A 17,925-nucleotide genomic window follows, 5' to 3' on the forward strand; every position below is an offset into this window, starting at 1 on the left:
AGATTTGACCACAATTCAATGGTAACTATAAGTTATACTTTTTTTTTTTAAACCCCACATTTGTTTATTCATTTATTTATGGCTGTGTTGGGTCTTCGTTTCTGTGCGAGGGCTTTCTCTAGTTGCGGCAAGTGGGGGCCACTCTTCGTCGCGGTGCGCAGCCCTCTCACTATCGCGGCCTCTCTTGTTGCGGAGCACAGGCTCCAGAAGCGCAGGCTCAGTAGTTGTGGCTCACGGGCCTAGTTGCTCCGCGGCATGTGGGATCTTCCCAGACCAGGGCTCGAACCCGTGTCCTCTGCATTAGCAGGCAGATTCTCAACCACCGTGCCACCAGGGAAGCCCCTATACGTTCTTTTGGGCAGCAAAATCTACCTGCTTTTCATTTTTATTTCCTGTTACTTTCAGAAGGAAGCACAGAAAAAAGCTGTCTCGCCCCTTGCTAATCATCTTGGTTTTTTATTTTAAAATATCGACATCTATTAGTTAAAGTTTAATTTGATACAAACGACATTGCATTTCACTATTTCAGCAAGGTGTCTGCTGAGAAAAGTAAAGGAAGGAATGTTAGATTCCCTAAATACAATTTTAACTGTTGTCAATTTTGAATGGTTATTTTTTTATTGTGGTAAAATATATAACTGAAATTTGTTTAATTTAATATTAAAACTTAATAACATAAAATGCTATTTATATGTTATATATATATATTTATATGACAAAATTTTAAACATTTTGAAGTGTACGTTTTGGTGGAATTAATTACATTCATAATGCTGTGCAACTATCTCCACTATTTTCAAAATTCTTTCATCCCTCCAAACAGGACCTCTGTAGCCATTAAACAATAGCTCCCTTATACCTCTCCTCTTCCCACCCTTCCCCAGGTCACCTCTAATCTACTTTCTGTCTATGAATCTGTCTATTCTAGGTACCTCATATAAGTGGCATCACACAATACTTGCCCTTTTGTGTCTGGCTTTTTTCCACTTACATAATGTTTTCAAGGTTCATCTATTTTGTAACGTGTATCAGTACTTCATTAGCTTTTATGGCTGAATAATATTCCATTACATGAAAGTACCATAATTTGTTTATCCATATATCCATTGATGGACATTTGGGTTTCTCTACCTTTTGGCTATCGTGAAGAGTGCTGCTATGAACATTTCTGTAAAAGTCTTCATTTGAGTCCCTGTTTTCAATTTTTTCTGGGATTCTACCTAGAAGTGGAGTTGCTGGTTCATACGGTAGTTCTATGTTTAACTTTTTGAGGAACCACCAAACTATTTTCCTCAGTGGCTGAACCACTAAATATTCCTAGCAGCAATGCCTGAAGGTCCCAATTTCTCCAAATCCTCTTCTACAATTGTTATTTTCCATTTTCAAAAAATTGTAGCTATCCCAGTAAGTGTGAACTGGTATCTCATTGTGGTCTTGATTTTCATTTCACTGATGGTTAATGATGCAGAGCATCTTTTTCATGTGTTTGTTGGTCATTTGTATATATCCTTTTTCGATGAATGTCTATTCAAGTCCTTTGCCTGTTTTGAATTGGATTGTTTAATTTTTTTGTTGTTAAGTTGGTATTTTTTAAATATATTCTGGATATTCTACATATATATCAGGAATATGATTTGCAAATATTTTCTCCCATTCTGTAGGTTGTCTTTTTATGTGTTGATAGTTTGATGCACAAAAATCTTTCATTTTAAGGAAGACCAGCTTATCTATTTTTTATTTTTTTGTTACCTGTACAAAGTGGGTTTGTGATAGAACATTTTGTAATATCTGTCTTCAGTAAAGATATTAACTATAGCTACTCTGAGGCGATACATGTTAATAGGCTTGAAGTATAGATCTCTTTGGGTTTTTAAAAGACAGAGCTTAAAAAGCTGGTATTAAAGATAGACAAGGCACACAGAGGCCCCGGAAAAAAATTCGCTCATTTCCAGACTCTTGAAGCACTCTAAATGTGTGGGGTCTTGCTATCTCATGCCAGAAAAATATTAGGATTCCTATGATTTTAAAGGAAATTCTTTAGTTAAATTATTTGACCCAAACTATTCCAAAAAGAATGTAAAGAATTTTACAAAAATACATATGATGCAATTAGCTAAACAGTTAAGGAAATTGGGCAAAGGGAGAATGAAGGTAGGAAAGAAAAAAGGAGAAAGGTCAGTGTTGGGGGTAACGGCTTCCCCTCCCCATATGGGAGGGTCTCCACAGAGCCATGCTCCTGCCTCTTGCCCCAGCCCCTCATTCGGGGAGGTAAGCCAGGTTCCAGGGCCAGATGGTTTTTCTGATTGTGCCTTTGGGATAAAGGATTGAGATGCTCTCTCCTCTGGGGAGAGTGTGCCTGTCTGCAGAGACTTCACATCCTCCTGTAGGGGAGGGCGAGGGCTTTCAGCCACAATCTGTGACTCGATGGGCAAGTCTGTGGAAGTCAGGATGGAATGTTACCGGTCCATTTCTCCTCACACCGCAGCTGAGTTCTCCCACCCAGCTTTACTTGGTGATAAAGCTGACATTTGGACCTCCATCTCCGTCTCCAGTATTGATTTCTCACATAGTTTAGAACCCAGGCAGGAGGAAAGGGGTGTTATTTAGTCATCCATCTCTCAGACTCCAATATCGAGGAACACAAAATATATGTTGTGAAGTCCTAACTGCTTATGTAGGAGGCGGGTCAAGAGTTTGGCCCTAAACTTTCAAGAAGCTAACAAACAGTGTATATTACTCTTCGTGGAAAACAGTCCATTCACATCTATTCCTAGTTGTAATGCCATAAAGAAATATATTCTATGAATTTTCATAAGAAAAAATTGTATGGAATTAGCAATATTCTGATAACATCCTTAGAGCAAGTTCAGCCATGGGTTTCACGGGGGCCAGAGGAAAGTGGCACGTGTCAGGTTCTCAACTCTGGCTTGATTGGGGAACACATTACAGAAAATCTAGAGCAGCGGTTTCTAACTCTCCTGAAAACCTGACTGAAGCCCACGTTCAGGAAGACAAGAAGGGTACATGGAAACCCATATATGAAGATCTTAGGCATTTATGGATCTGTAGAAACCCCTGATTTTGAGAAACCAAAACACTGCACTTCCTTCAACAATCCTTCATCTACTTTGTTTGTTCTAATATTAGCCTCAGTGTAATTGATAAATATTGGAATTAGTTATTTTATGCGCTGGCCTGATACATAGTCATAAACATTGCAACGGCAAAGAGAGGAGGACTTAGATTTACATTTTATGAAAAGGGAGGGGCTTAGCAGTGCCTGGAACTTAAATAGAAGGCCACCCTACCCTGTTCTGGAGGAAGGCCCAAGAGAGTAAGCATAGGGGAGAGGACTGGGGTTGGCTGCGTAACACAGTCTGAAGGGGGCTAGTGCGCCACAGCTAGATGGGAGGGAGTCTGGGAAAAAGTCTGGAGCTGCCGAAGAGGCAAGAGACCATTGTTTCAGGTGCATGAGGAGAGTGGATTCAGAGCACCGCCTAAACGAGCTCCAGAGGTGGGCACGAGCCGCGGCTATCAGCGCGGACCCCAGAGACGGGCATGGGACGCTAAGGCTGCTGCTGCCGCCACCAAGAAGCCTGTGTGCGAGCACAGGTCACTATCCACACCTCCCCTCCCGGGAGCCTGTGCAGCACGCCACTGCCAGGGTCCCGGGATCCAGGGACAACTTCCCCAGGAGAGCGCACGGCGCGCCTCAGGCTGGTGCAACGTCACGCAGGCCTCTGCCGCCGCAGGCCCGCCCCGCACTCCGTGCCCCTCCCTCCCCCCAGCCTGAGTGAGCCAGAGCCCCCAAATCAGCGGCTCCTTTAACCCCGTCCTGTCTGAGCGAAGAACAGAGGCCCTCAGGCGACCTACACACAGAGGCGGGTCCAAATCCAAAGCTGAGCCCCGGGAGCTGTGCGAACAAAGAAGAGAAAGGGAAATCTCTCCCAGCAGCCTCAGGAGCAGCGGATTAAATCTCCCCAGTCAACTTGATGTACCCTGCATCTGTGGAATACATGAATAGACAAAGAATCATCCCAAAATTGAGGCGGTGGACTTTGGGAGCAACTGTAGACTTGGGGTTTGCTGTATGTGACTGACTAGTTTCTGATTTTTATGTTTATCTTAGTTTAGTTTTTAGGGCGTGTTATCATTGGATTTGTTTATTGGATTGGTTGCTCTCTCTCTTTTTTTAATACTTTAAAATTTCTTTATTTTAATAATATTTTTTATTTTAAATTTTAATAAGTTTATTTTATTTATATATTTATTTATTTTTCTTTCTTTTTTTCTCCCTTTTCTTCTCAGCCACGTGGCTGACAGTGTCTTGGCGCTCCAGCTGGGTGTCAGGCCTGAGCCTCTGAGGTGGGAGAGCCGAGTTCAGGACATTGGATCACCAGAGACTTCCCGGCCCAACGTAGTATCAATTGGCGAGAGCTCTCCCAGAGATCTCCATCTCAACACTAAGACCCAGCTCCACTCAACGAACAGCAAGCTCCAGTGCTGGACACCCAATGCCAAACAACTAGCAAGACAGGAACACAACCCCACCCATTAGCAGAGAGGCTGCCTAAAATCATAATAAGTTTCACAGACACCCCAAAACACACCATCAGATGTGGTCCTGCCAACCAGAAAGACAAGATCCAGCCTCATCCACCAGAACACAGGCACCAGTCCCCTCCACCAGGAAGCCTACACAACCCACTGAACCAACCTTACCCACTGGGGGCAGATACCAAAAACAACGGGAACTACAAACCTGCAGCCTGTGAAAAGGAGACCCCAAACACAGTAAGTTAAGCAAAATGAGAAGAGAGAGAAATTTGCAGCAGATCAAGGAGCATGGGAAAAACCCACCAGACTAAACAAATGAAGAGGAAATAGGCAGTCTACCTGAAAAAGAATTCAGAGTAATGATAGTAAAGATGATCCAAAATCTTGGAAATAGGATGGAGAAAATACAAGAAACGTTTAACAAGGACCTAAAAGAACTAAAGAGCAAACAAACAATGATGAACAACACAATAAATGAAATTTAAAATTCTCTAGAAGGAATCAATAGCAGAATAACTGAGGCAGAAGAACGGATAAGTGACCTGGAAGATAAAATAGTGGAAATAACTACCACACAGCAGAATAAAGAATAAAGAATGCAAAGAATTGAGGACAGTCTCAGAGACCTCTGGGACAATATTAAACACACCAACATTCTAATTATAGGGGTCCCAGAAGAAGAAGAGAAAAAGAAAGGGACTGGGAAAATATTTGAAGAGATTATATTTGAAAACTTCCCTAATATGGGAAAGGAAATAGTTAATCAAGTCCAGGAAGCACAGAGACTCCCATACAGGATAAATCCAAGGAGGAACACGCCAAGACACATATTAATCAAACTATCAAAAATTAAATAGAAAAAATATTAAAGGCAGCAAGAGAAAAACAACAAATAACATAAAAGGGAATCCCCATAAAGTTAACAGCTGATCTTTCAGCAGAAACTCTGCAAGCCAGAAGGGAGTGGCAGGACATATTTAAAGTGATGAAAGGGAAAAACCAACAACCAAGATTACTCCACCCAGCAAGGATCTCATTCAGATTTGACAGAGAAATTAAAACCTTTACAGACAAGCAAAAGCTAAGAGAATTCAGCTCCACCAAACCAGCTTTACAACAAATCCTAAAGGAACTTCTCCAGGCAAGAAACACAAGAGAAGGAAAAGGCCTACAATAACAAACCCAAAACAATTAAGAAAATGGTAATAGGAACATACATATTGATAATTACCTTAAATGTAAATGGATTAAATGCTCCAACCAAAAGACACAGACTGGCTGAATGGATACAAAAACAAGACCCATATATATGCTGTGTACAAGAGACCCACTTCAGACCTAGGGACACATACAGACTGAAAGTGAGGGAATGGAAAAAGATACTCCATGCAAATGGAAATCAGAAGAAAGCTGGAGTAGCAATTCTCATATCAGACAAAACAGACTTTAAAATAAAGACTATTACAAGAGACAAAGAAGGACACTACATTGCGATCAAGGGATCAATCCAAGAAGAAGATATAACAACTGTAAATATTTATGCACCAAACATAGTAGCACTGCAATACATAGGCAAAAGCTAACAGCCATAAAAGGGGAAATTGACAGTAACACAATCATAGTAGGGGACTTGAACAAACACCCCACTTTCACCAATGGACACATCCTCCAAAAGGAAAATAAATAAGGAAACACAAGCTTTAAATGATACATTAAACAACATGGACTTAATTGATATTTATAGGACTTTCCATCCATAAATAACAGAATACACTTTCTTCTCAAGTGCTCAGGGAAAGTTCTCCAGGATAGATCATATATTGGGTCACAAATCAAGCCTTGGTAAATTTAAGAAAATTGAAATCGTATCAAGTATCTTTTCCGACCACAACGCTATGAGACTAGATATCAACTACAGGAAAAAAATCTGTAAAAAACACAAACACATGGAGGCTAAACAATGCACTACTAAAGAATCAAGAGATTACTGAAGAAATCAAAGAGGAAACCAAAAAATACCTAGAAACAAATGACAATGAAAACGCGATGACCCAAAACCTATGGGATGCAGCAAAAGCAGTTCTAAGAGGGAAGTTTATAGCAATACAATCCTACCTCAAGAAACAAGAAATATCTCAAATAAACAACCTAACCTTACACCTAAAGCAATTAGAGAAAGAAGAACAAAAAAAGCCCAAAGTTAGCAGAAGGAAAGAAATCATAAAGATCAGATCAGAAATAAATGAAAAAGAAATGAAGGAAACAATAGCAAAGATCAATAAAACTAAAAGCTGGTTCTTTGAGAAGATAAAATTGATAAACAATTAGCCAAACAACTCATCAAGAAAAAAAGGGAGAAGACTCAAATCAATAGAATTAGAATTGAAAAAGATGTAACAACTGACACTGCAGAAATACAAAGGATCATGAGAGATTACTACAAGAAACTATATGCCGGGGCTTCCCTGGTGGCACAGTGGTTGAGAGTCCGCCTGCCGATGTAGGGAACACGGGTTCGTGTCCCGGTCCGGGAAGATCCCACATGCCACGGAGCAGCTGGGCCCGTGAACCATGGCCACTGGGCCCGCGCGTCTGGAGCCTGTGCTCCGCAACGGGAGAGGCCACAACAGTGAGAGGCCCGCATACCGCAAAAAAAAAAAAAAAGAAAAAATAAGACACTATATGCCAATAAAATGGACAACCTGGAAGAAATGGACAAATTCTTAGAAAAGCACAACCTTCTGAGACTGAACCAGGAAGAAATAGAAAATATAAACAGATCAACCACAAGCACTGAAATTGAGACTGTGATTAAAAATCTTCCAACAAACAAAAGCCCAGGACCAGATGGCTCCACAGGCGAATTCTATCAAACAGAGAAGAGCTAACACCTATCCTCAAACTCTTCCAAAATATAGCAGAGGGAGGAACACTCCCAAACTCATTCTACAAGGCCACCATCACCCTGACACCAAAAGCAGACAAAGATGTCACAAAAACAGAAAACTACAGGCCAGTATCACTGATGAATATAGATGCAAAAATCCTCAACAAAATACTAGCAAACAGAATCCAACAGCACTGTAAAAGGATCATACACCATGATCAAGTGGGGTTTATCCCAGGAATGCAAGGATTCTTCAATATACACAAATCAATCAATGTGATAAACCATATTAACAAATTGAGGGAGAAAAACCGTATGATAATCTCAATAGAAACAGAAAAAGCTTTCTACAAAAATCAACACCCATTCTTGATAAAAACTCTTTAGAAAGTAGGCGTAGAGGGAACCTACCTCAACATAATAAAGGCCATATATGACAAACCCACAGCCAAACATCGTTCTCAATGGTGAAAAACTGAAACCGTTTCCACTAAGATCAGGAAGAAGACAAGCCTGCCCACTGTCACCACTATTATTTAACATAGTTTGGGAAGTTTTAGCCACAGCAAGCAGAGAAGAAAAAGAAATAAAAGGAATCCAAATCAGGAAAGAAGTAAAACTGTCACTGTTTGCAGATGACATGATAGTATACAAAGAGAATCATAAAGACGCTACCAGAAAACTACTAGAGCTAATCAGTGAATTTGGTAAAGTTAAGTAGCAGGATATAAAATTAATGCACAGAAATCTCTCGCACTCCTATACACTAATGATGAATTATCTGAAAGAGAAATTAAGGAAACACTCCATTTACTATTGCAACAAAAAGAATAAAATACCTAGGAATAAACCTACCTAAGGAGACAAAAGACCTGTATGTAGAAAACTATAAGATACTGATGAAAGAAAACAGATGGAGAGATATACCATACCATGTTCTCGGATTGGAAGAAGTAACATTGTGAAAATGACTATATTACTCAAAGCAGTCTACAGATTCAGTGCAATCCCTATCAAACTACCAATGGCATTTTCCTCAGAACTAGAACAAAAAATTTCACAATCAGTATGGAAACACAAAAGACCCCGAATAGCCAAAGCAATCTTGAGAGAGAAAAACGGAACTGGAGGAACCAGGCTCCCTGACTTCAGACTATACTACAAAGCTACAGTAATCAAGACAGTATGGTACTGGCACAAAAACAGAAGTATAGATCAATGGAACAGGATAGAAGCCCAGAGATAAACCCACGCACATATGGTCACCTAATCTTTGATAAAGGAGGTAAGAATATACACTGGAGAAAAGACAGCCTCTTCAATAAGTGGTGTTGGGAAAACTGGACCGCTACATGTAAAAGAATGAAATTAGAACACTCCCTAACACCATACACAAAAATAAACTCAAAATGGATTAAAGACCTAAATGTAAGGCCAGACACTATAAAACTCTTAGAGGAAAACATAGGCAGGAACACTCTATGACATAAATCACAGCAAGATTCTTTTTGATCCACCTCCTTGAGAAATGGAAATAAAAACAAAAATAAACAAATGGGACCTATTGAAACTTAAAACCTTTTGCACAGCAAAGGAAAACATAAACAAGATGAAAAGACAACACTCAGAATGGGAGAAAATATTTGCAAATGAAGCAACTGACAAAGGACTAATGTCCAAAATATATAAGCAGCTCATGTAGCTCAATATCAAAGAAACAAACAACCCAATCCAAAAATGGGCAGAAGACCTAAGTAGACATTTCACCAAAGAAAATATACAGATTGCCAACAAACACATGAAAGGATGCTCAACATCACTAATCATTAGAGAAAGGCAAATCAAAACTACAATGAGATATCACCTCACACCAGTCAGAATGGCCATCATCAAAAAATCTACAAACAATAAATGCTGGAGAGGGCGTGGAGAAAAAGGAACCCTCTTGCACTGTTGGTGGGAATGTAAACTGATACAGCCACTACAGACAACAGTATGGAGGTTCCTTAAAAAACTAAAAATAGAACTACCATATGACCCAGCAATCCCACTACTGGGCATATACCCTGAGAAAACCATAATTCAAATAGAGTCATGTATCACAATGTTCATTGCAGCACTACTTACAATAGCCAGGACATGGAAGCAACCTAAGTGTCCATCAACAGATGAATGGATAAAGAATATATTCCATATATACAATGGAATATTACTCAGCCATAAAAAGAAACAAAATTGGGATATTTGTAGTGAGGTGGACGGACCTAGAATCTGTCATACAGAGTGAAATAAGTCAGGAAGAGAAAAACAAATGCCGTATGCTAACACATATATACGGAATCTAAAAAAAAAGAAATGGTTCTGAAGAACCTAGGGGCAGGACAGGAATAAAGACGTAGACGTACAGAATGGACTTGAGGACATGGGGAGGGAGAAGGGTAAGCTGGGACGAAGTCAGAGAGTGCCATGGACTTATATATACTACCAAATGTAAAATAGATAGCTAGTGGGAAGCAGCTGCATAGCACAGGGAGATCAGCTCGGTGCTTTGTGACCACCTAGAGGGGTGGGATAGGGAGGGTGGGAGAGAGAAGCCAGAGCGAGGGGATATGAGGATATATGTATACATACAGCTGATTCACCTTGTTTTACAGCAGAAACTAACAGCATTGTAAAATAAATACACTCCAATAAAGATGTTAAAAAAAAAGAGTGGATATATGTATATGTATAGCTGATTCACTTTGCTGTATACCTGAAAGTAACACAACATTGTAAATCAACTATACTCCAATAAAAATTTTTTAAAAATTAAAATAACAAATAAATAAAATGTTGATCTATTTAATGGATTGAGTTGACTTGCTCTAATGGGTTATTAATATCAAGCTAGTAAAATTTTGTGAAGGTTTTTTAAAATGATGGCATGATGGATTTATATGTTTCCCTGTTTGGTTGTGATTAGGTTAACTAGGTCGATAGATTTAAAGCTACTCTTGGTTCATCACAACAAAACTCTCTTCCCTGCATATTTTTCTCCATGGCTGGGGATGGGCAAGTTGGTGGGTGGGCAGAGCAGGTATGTCAAAGATGACAGTATGTCATTCAAGCACAATGGAAAGAACCAGGATATATTTACATCATTAGTTCATTGATTTGTCAAGAGATGCGGATGGTCTCAGCTGAGCCTGATCCCTTGCGGTGTATTTTTATAGTAACAGTTACATTTAGTGAGGACTAAGGTGTGCCAAGCACTAAACTAGGCACTTATACATGGAATCGTATTTAACCCTCACATGAACCCCTCATGGAAGAGCCATGTTATAGATGAAGAAACTGAGGCAGAGCAAGACTCTGACTGCTTCAAGGTCATGTAGCTGAAAAGAGGCAGAGGCAGGAGGGTCTGCATGGTAAGCAATTGTGCTTTTGCTGCAGAAAGGCCAGCAACCTTATCACTGTCCCTCTCATGTTTCTCCAAAAGCAATGGAACATAACGGTAGTCAGCAGGTGGGCCTCAAGCCTACCACTCCTCACGTTGACCGGGGAGTCCAGATTGTAGTAGATCTTGCAGGAAAGAAGCAGGCATTTTAGTAGGGATGGCTAGTGGGTTTATAATCCGGAGGAAGAAAAAGGTTGATTTAAAAAAGGAAACTGGACTAGGTTATCTCTGGGTCCAATAAGAAAGGCCAATGTCCAGAGTCAATGATGAAAATGAACATAATCATCAGTATCTGGAGAGTTCCTCAGTTCCAGGAAACCTCTTCCTGGTGTTTTATTTAGCCTGAACTTTTAAGTGTTTCTAGTAGGAATCATTGTTCAGGAACCCCGTCAGAAAATGACCCAGGATCTACAAAGTCTGGGAAAAGTCAGCCTTCTTGCAATGACCAGAGTCTGAACTTCATAGTGTTCTCCATCAAGTCAGTGCTGGGGATCCCACTTACAGCCCCATTCATTGACTTATTTTATCCAAATTTTATAAGGTAAGGGGAGATCTCTACTAAGATTTATATTTGATAAGATTCCAATTAGCCTTTCCAACCAAATTTCAATGACACATCACCTCACTCTCCTGATGAAAGTGTGTGGGCTATTGGGTAGTACCAGTAAGAACAAACACTAGCAGACTGAGTCCTGTGCTTGCTAGAAAACTCAACAGATAGGACAGACTTTTAGGCTAAGATTAAGGGAAATGTTTCATTTGTGGCTACAAGACAAAGTTTTGCAAGATCCTTTTTTGGACAGCAACAGATTGCCAAGTGTATTTTGGTTACCTCAACCCTCCTTACCCTCCTTAGCCCCTGTCTAGACATGAGGGGTACTGACAGCTGGTTCAGAGGACACTTATGACAGATGATTTTTTTTTATTAGGCTCCAGTTTTGCATTGATATCCATTGATATCCATTGATATCCTCGCTCCATCCATCTATGCCTTCTCTCTCCCTCACTCTTGCTCTATCTACCTTCTCTCTTCTTCATTGTCAACCTCTCCTTCTCAACTGGCTCCTTACCCCCTGCAAATCAAATGTAGTCAAGTCTCCTTAAAGAAAACCCTTAAGTCTCATGTCCTCCTCTATCTTCTCTCTTCTCTCTCTCCTCTCCATCACAACCAGACTTCTTGAAGAGCTGTCTAAATTTGTTGTCACCAGATTTTCAATGTACTCACATGATTGGACTCATCAAAACCTGGTTTCTGTCCTCTCAATGCTCCAGTCCAGTCAAATTGCTCTTGCTTCCTTGTTGATAACTCAGTGGACATTTCTCAGGCCTTCTATGACTTCTTAGCATGACCTCCCAACACGGATGGCCACACACGCCATCTTGGAACCATCTACAAGAGCATTTCCCTGGTGGTCTTGGACTCCTGATTGCTTCCCTTCAGTGCTCTATGCCCAGTGCTCTTTCCCTGCTTGTCCCTTAAGTGTCAGCACTCCCAGGGCTCTGGTCCAGCCTCTTCCCTTCTCCCTTCCTTCCTCTCTGGCTAGTGTCATCCAACCCTCCACCCTCTAGTTTTCATACCACTGTGGACACAAAACCAAAAGTTTATATGAAACAATTATAGCTTCTTTGCCCTTTTGTCTTCCACAGAGCTGCCAAATTTGATAGGAAGGTTAATGATATTGCCAGAGGGTTATGTCATGGTCAGAAATAGTGCAATTTCGTGGCAGGAGAAGCAGAGATTCAGATTCAACCAACACTGACGGCAAATACCTATTGTGGGTTTGGGTTATGCCCACACGTATGTTAGTTTATTCAATATTCCCAATTACCCTTTGAGGTGTCTCGGCCCCTGTTTTGCAGATGGGGGAATAGAAGCTTTTGGAAATTAAATGACTTACCCAAGGTCACATAGCTAGTGAGTAAGCAACAGAGCTGGAATTGGAGCCCAGGTCTCTCATTTGTGATGAGGTTTCCCCTAAGTACTTGGCCATAACCAGCGCAGCCTTCGTGAGCCTGTAGAAAATTATCACCTTCATATGGAAAGAGTAGAGGGCAGTCTGCCTTTTATGGTTAGTGGAGAATTTTTAAAATCACATTTCGAAGACATATGGTTAAGTGTCTTGCTGTACAATAATCAGTGCTATGGAAAAATCATTCCAGTGCTAAGTGTTCCACATTTTTATAAAAGGCCAGACTTTCCCTCCAAACAAAACAAAGCTATGTGAACTATGGAATCAGCCTCTTTCCAGGTTGCCGTAATAGCAGTAGCAGAGGAAGTTGTTAGGAATTGTTGGAGACTGTTGTTATTTCAGCCAGAAAACAATCGTGCTTTAAAAATCCATACTTATACTCAGTATTCTTTGGGAAATGAAGCAGCCCACGTTAGGTGGGCATATACTGTAGAGCAAACCCATCAAGAAGTGGAGGCCTAAGCCCACGTGCACCCCCTGAAAAGCAGGACCCCCGAGATGACTCCAAGGGGCTCACATGTCTTGTGCCACTGGTGAACATTTCAGAAGGAAGACACAAATACAGAGCAGCTTCCGTGAAGGCAGGGGCAGCAAGCAGGCAGCCTGAGATCTGACCGCCGGGCTCTGTGTTGTTTGACCTGTGGGTACTTTTTTTAAGAAACTGACTTAGTTGTTGGAGATGTGGTCTGCTTCACAGGGCGTCTGGATTTCTGGCTTCTCTCAAGGTGAGGCGCTATTCTGTAGGAGCCGAGTACGGCTGTCCCCTCCGAGGGGCCAGTGCGCTCTGTTTTGTCTCAGACTCTAAATGCCAGTTCATTCTTTTATGTTACCTGCCTGGCTGCTACAGAAATTTGAGTTTTATGCTTCTGATGAAAAGGTTTTGAAATTTTGGGTTTCATAAAACTAGGAAGCAAGTGCTTTTGTGTCAGAATTTAGGCTTCAGTTCGGCCTCATTTGTGTGTCCAGTGTCACCCCCCTTCCTTTTTATCTGTATTTATTGAATGACTTTTCTGCACCAGGCACAGGAGTTACTAGCAGTGAAGGTAACTTTGTCATCGTCATCATCATCATTAGCAGGTATTTCTGAGCACTTTCTCAGTGCAAGGACTGCAAGTTATCTAACAGTGAGTCAGGCTCTCTTATTATCATCATTTTACAGATGTGACACTGGAATTTGGTAACATGGTCAAGGTCACACAGCTCGTAAGTGGAGATGCCACAGTTTGGGTCTGGGACAGTCAGACGACTGAGCCCAAGCTCTTAACCCTTCATGTTGCTCATGGTTGAAGGGGGCTCACAGTGTAAGAGGAGCACCCCTCCTCACGGGCCTGCTCACCGGCGGGGCAGACGGGGCATTTCCCTCCGGTTGGTTTGATGTTATCAGTGTTTCCTCTTCTTGGTCAGAAATCCCTAGAAGAGGGACCAAGCCCAATGGACTTGTCTAACTACTCCGCACGGAGTTGGGTCTTTCATAACTACTATGATTACTGAATCCTGTAGAGGTGCTGTGTGTGCAAGTCTGAGTGTACAGGGTATGTTTGTGTGTGTGTGTCTGTATGTGTGTGTGTGTTTCAACCAAAAGATGGAAAACTTCTAGGAGGCCTCTGAGGCACCAGGAAACTTTGAAAATATTTCCCCTGGATTTGTTTCCTTCATATGCCCACCAGTTTCATCCAGCTGCTCTCCTAATGCAGCCTATTTTGCTGCGAGTGTCTGGAGAGGGATGGTACCCCTCTGTCTTTGTACTTCCACAGCTCAGCACCTGGGGAAACGCAGCACCCTCTGTACATGCTCATCGAGTGAATGAAAGAAACCAACAGACGGAAGAGGGTGTGGTCAGACCCGAAGAAGGCTTGGCTGTCTCTGTGAGGTGCAGACAGGGCCAAGTGGAGACAAAGGCAGTATCTGAGTGTGCTTAAGAGAAGATTCTCAAGAGACCCATGAATGCCGGGTGTACCCTCACATCTGGGATTTTTTAGCTCCCACTGGAGTCTATAAATTCCAGTGTTTAGCTTTGTGGTTCAGTTGCCTCTTTGGAACCATAGTGCCGGCCATGTCATGTTTTCCTGCCGCTGTCCTTTAATTAATAAATACATTTTGGCAAAGGGAAGCTGTGGTTTCAGGTGGCTTTTAATTTTTTTTTTCCTTTTTCTTATTTACGTTGAGGGATTGGTCAAAGAAGCCCATTAAATCACAATAATTGCTGAAAATTTCCTCAAAGGAAGCACTGGTTTTGAGCTGTGAAATGATCAGAAGGGCAAACAAACAAGCAAACAAAAAACAACTTCTGATCTTCCGACTTGAATAGCAAAAGAAGGATGATTTTTCCTTATAGACATGTCCAGAGTCAGCCACAGGATCAGGACTGTGTGGGGACAGACTCTTCTGGGCTCCCAGACTCTGGCCTCTTCCTGAGAAGTGGCCCTGAATGGGGACCCTTTTTATACTGTTGACCCTCAACAACAGAAAAATCTGCAGTTGGTCATCCAATGCGGGGAGAGAAAAAACCCAAGACTATATAATAAGGTCAGTTGGGAGACTGCTGAGTTGGGTCAGCTTTCTGCATTATTAAAGCCTTATAGATAGTGGTATAAACAGCTCAATTAGCAACCCACCCCCCCACACACACATATTCCTCCCACAGCCCATCAGAATAGCATCCCCTTCGCCTGCACAGAGCTCCGCGGATTAACATGTTTTCAAATATCCCCTCCTTACTTCATGCAATCCTCACAACCTGTTCCACAGACACGGTGGCCTGAGAAGTCACAGGACTGGCTCGAGGTTGTACAAGTGACTGTCCTGAGACTAGAAATCGAGCTTTCTGACTCCCAGTCTAGCACCTTTTGCTTCATCACTGGCTGTTAATTTCCAAATTGAGTGGAGGTCTATCACCACCCACTTCCCCTCGCCCCGTGTGTACTCTGGCATTAAGGAGATTGGTTGAAAATAAGGGCTTGAGTGTTCCAAGTCAAGGGGAATGCTTTGGTAAGTCCGGGAGAGTCTGGTGAAAAACCTGCAAGCCAGCAAAAACGTTTTCAGACTGAAAGGGACTGTCTTTTTCATTTCTGGCTCCCAAGTGCCCAGCTCCATGCCTGGCACATAACGACCCTCAATAAAGGTTTGTTGATTTGAAACCTGTATGTTGAATCCATCTGTAAGACTGGATTAACCCAGAGGGCGACTTTTGGTGTCGACTGTACATATGTTGTTTTTGCAAAATTCTTTCCTTAGCAGAAGGTCCTGCCTGAGCAAACTTTCCGTTTCTAGAAATTTCTTTAGGGTAGGCTGATAGAGAAGGTTAGGCTTGCTCTGGAGAGGGGGCGGTATTTGCCTTTCTGGGCCCCTCCACTGGAGAGCACCGTGTTATGGTGACAGATCACTTACAAAGACTTAGCAAAGCTTAAGAAATACCTCGATAAGGGACATTTGCTACAAACATAAATACCTTTGTAGAAACATAATATACACCATGACCACGCAGCTAATGAATTTATGCCACATATATTATTTACAGCCATTCACTAAAGAAATCCAAACACTGTTAGGACAATAAGGCATCTGTGTGACCTAATTTTGCTATATTACTTAATTGTAGTTAAGTAATTAAGTTGTTCAATTACTTAATTTGTCATCATTTGGGGTGCTTTTTAATTGCGATTTCTCCATCAGCAAAAGAAAATGTTTCATTTGGAAGGAAAACATTCATTCAGATCACATGAGCTTGACCCAAGTGCAAAGAGCTTTGCTGTGGGTGTCATTTAAACTGTGGCTCTTTGGCCAGTCTTGTATGCTCCCTGCAGAAAGAACTTCAGGCCAGGCCATTGGGAGTATCTTCAGAAGGCTGGTGTCTCTGGGAAAGGACCGCAAGGGAGAAGTTCTACAGTGACCTTGGAAAAGCCTCCGCCTGTCTGCACAGAACGCCGGCCAGTGGAAGGCAAGCAGGCTGGGTTCCCCAACTCATTCCTGCTCCCAAGGCACTGCCAAGCAAACACCAAGAGCTTGACTTTTGAACGTGATGCTAAATGTCATTTACCAGTAACCTGTCTGTATGCAAGACTGAGCAGTGACAAACTGTGCTCCCAACACGGCCTCAGGCTGAGGTCATACACGGATTTTGCTTTACTGCCCAAGATCTGGGCATTTTTGCAAAAGCAGTGGCTCCGTCTACCTCTGCCTCACTGACATTATATTTGGACTGGTTCATAACCTTCAGAACTCTTAAAAGTCCCTCTAACGTAAATAAAAAGGAAATCACAGACCTGCCCCGTGAAATCCCCCTTCCCACCCCTCTTCATCTGTCAAATGTGCATAATGGAAAAATGATGTAGCCCTGGCTCTGGGCCAAAATAAACAATCTGGAAATACTGTGTAAACCCAGCTGCTGCACCGGAGGACAGAGTCCTCGCTTTATGACCTCCGAGATGGTTAACCATATGCAAAATAACAAAACCTCACCACAGGCTTGCCATCTATTCTGCTGCTGGGCTGGTTTTGGCATTCCGTCCCTTGATCTAAGTAAATGCACACTCCACACCTACCAAAGCCCCCTTTCCCCAACAACCCGAGCTTGCTTGAACCTGGTCCAGCAGAGATTATGTGCAAGCAATGAATACAAATTGAATAACAACCAAAAGTTGGGCCAAATTTTACCGCTGGGAAAAAAAAAAGCATCATCAAAAGACAGGCACCAATTCTTCAGCTTCAGGGGAGTCAGTGGTGATCCACCAACAGGCCCTGCTGTTGGAAGAAGTGGTCTGTGTTAAAAACTGGGGTTTACGAATCTCAGGTTAGATTACAGCCAGACATTTCCAGCACCCAAGGGATGAGGCATACTTTCTCAGGTGGCAGGTGTGATGAAAGTCACGGTCAGGTGGAGAGGGGCTGGGGCTTTGGCCAGCGCGAGGGAAGCACGGTGGGTACACATCCCTGGGCTGCTGCTGCAGAGCCCCACACCCTGCCGGCTGCTCCCCAAACCGTGTGAACACGATGCTTGTCACAGATACAGTAAACTCATTTCCTGAATTATATAGGGAGGCCACACAGTTCAAACACATGCGGCTCCCCTGCAG

The 17,925-nt window shown here is 42.1% G+C and overlaps 1 protein-coding gene across 2 annotated transcripts in view; it reads right to left on the minus strand.

Moving 5' to 3' along the window:
• Positions 1-17,925, minus strand: part of UST (uronyl 2-sulfotransferase) — a 287,336-nt gene that overhangs the window by 3,233 nt on the left and 266,178 nt on the right. The gene's annotated exons all lie outside the window — the stretch shown is intronic.

Source organism: Aethalodelphis obliquidens, unplaced genomic scaffold (assembly GCF_003676395.1).
Source record: "Aethalodelphis obliquidens isolate GAN/ISIS:26980383/991018 unplaced genomic scaffold, ASM367639v1 scaffold3, whole genome shotgun sequence".
In the NCBI taxonomy this organism is placed as follows: domain Eukaryota; kingdom Metazoa; phylum Chordata; class Mammalia; order Artiodactyla; family Delphinidae; genus Aethalodelphis; species Aethalodelphis obliquidens.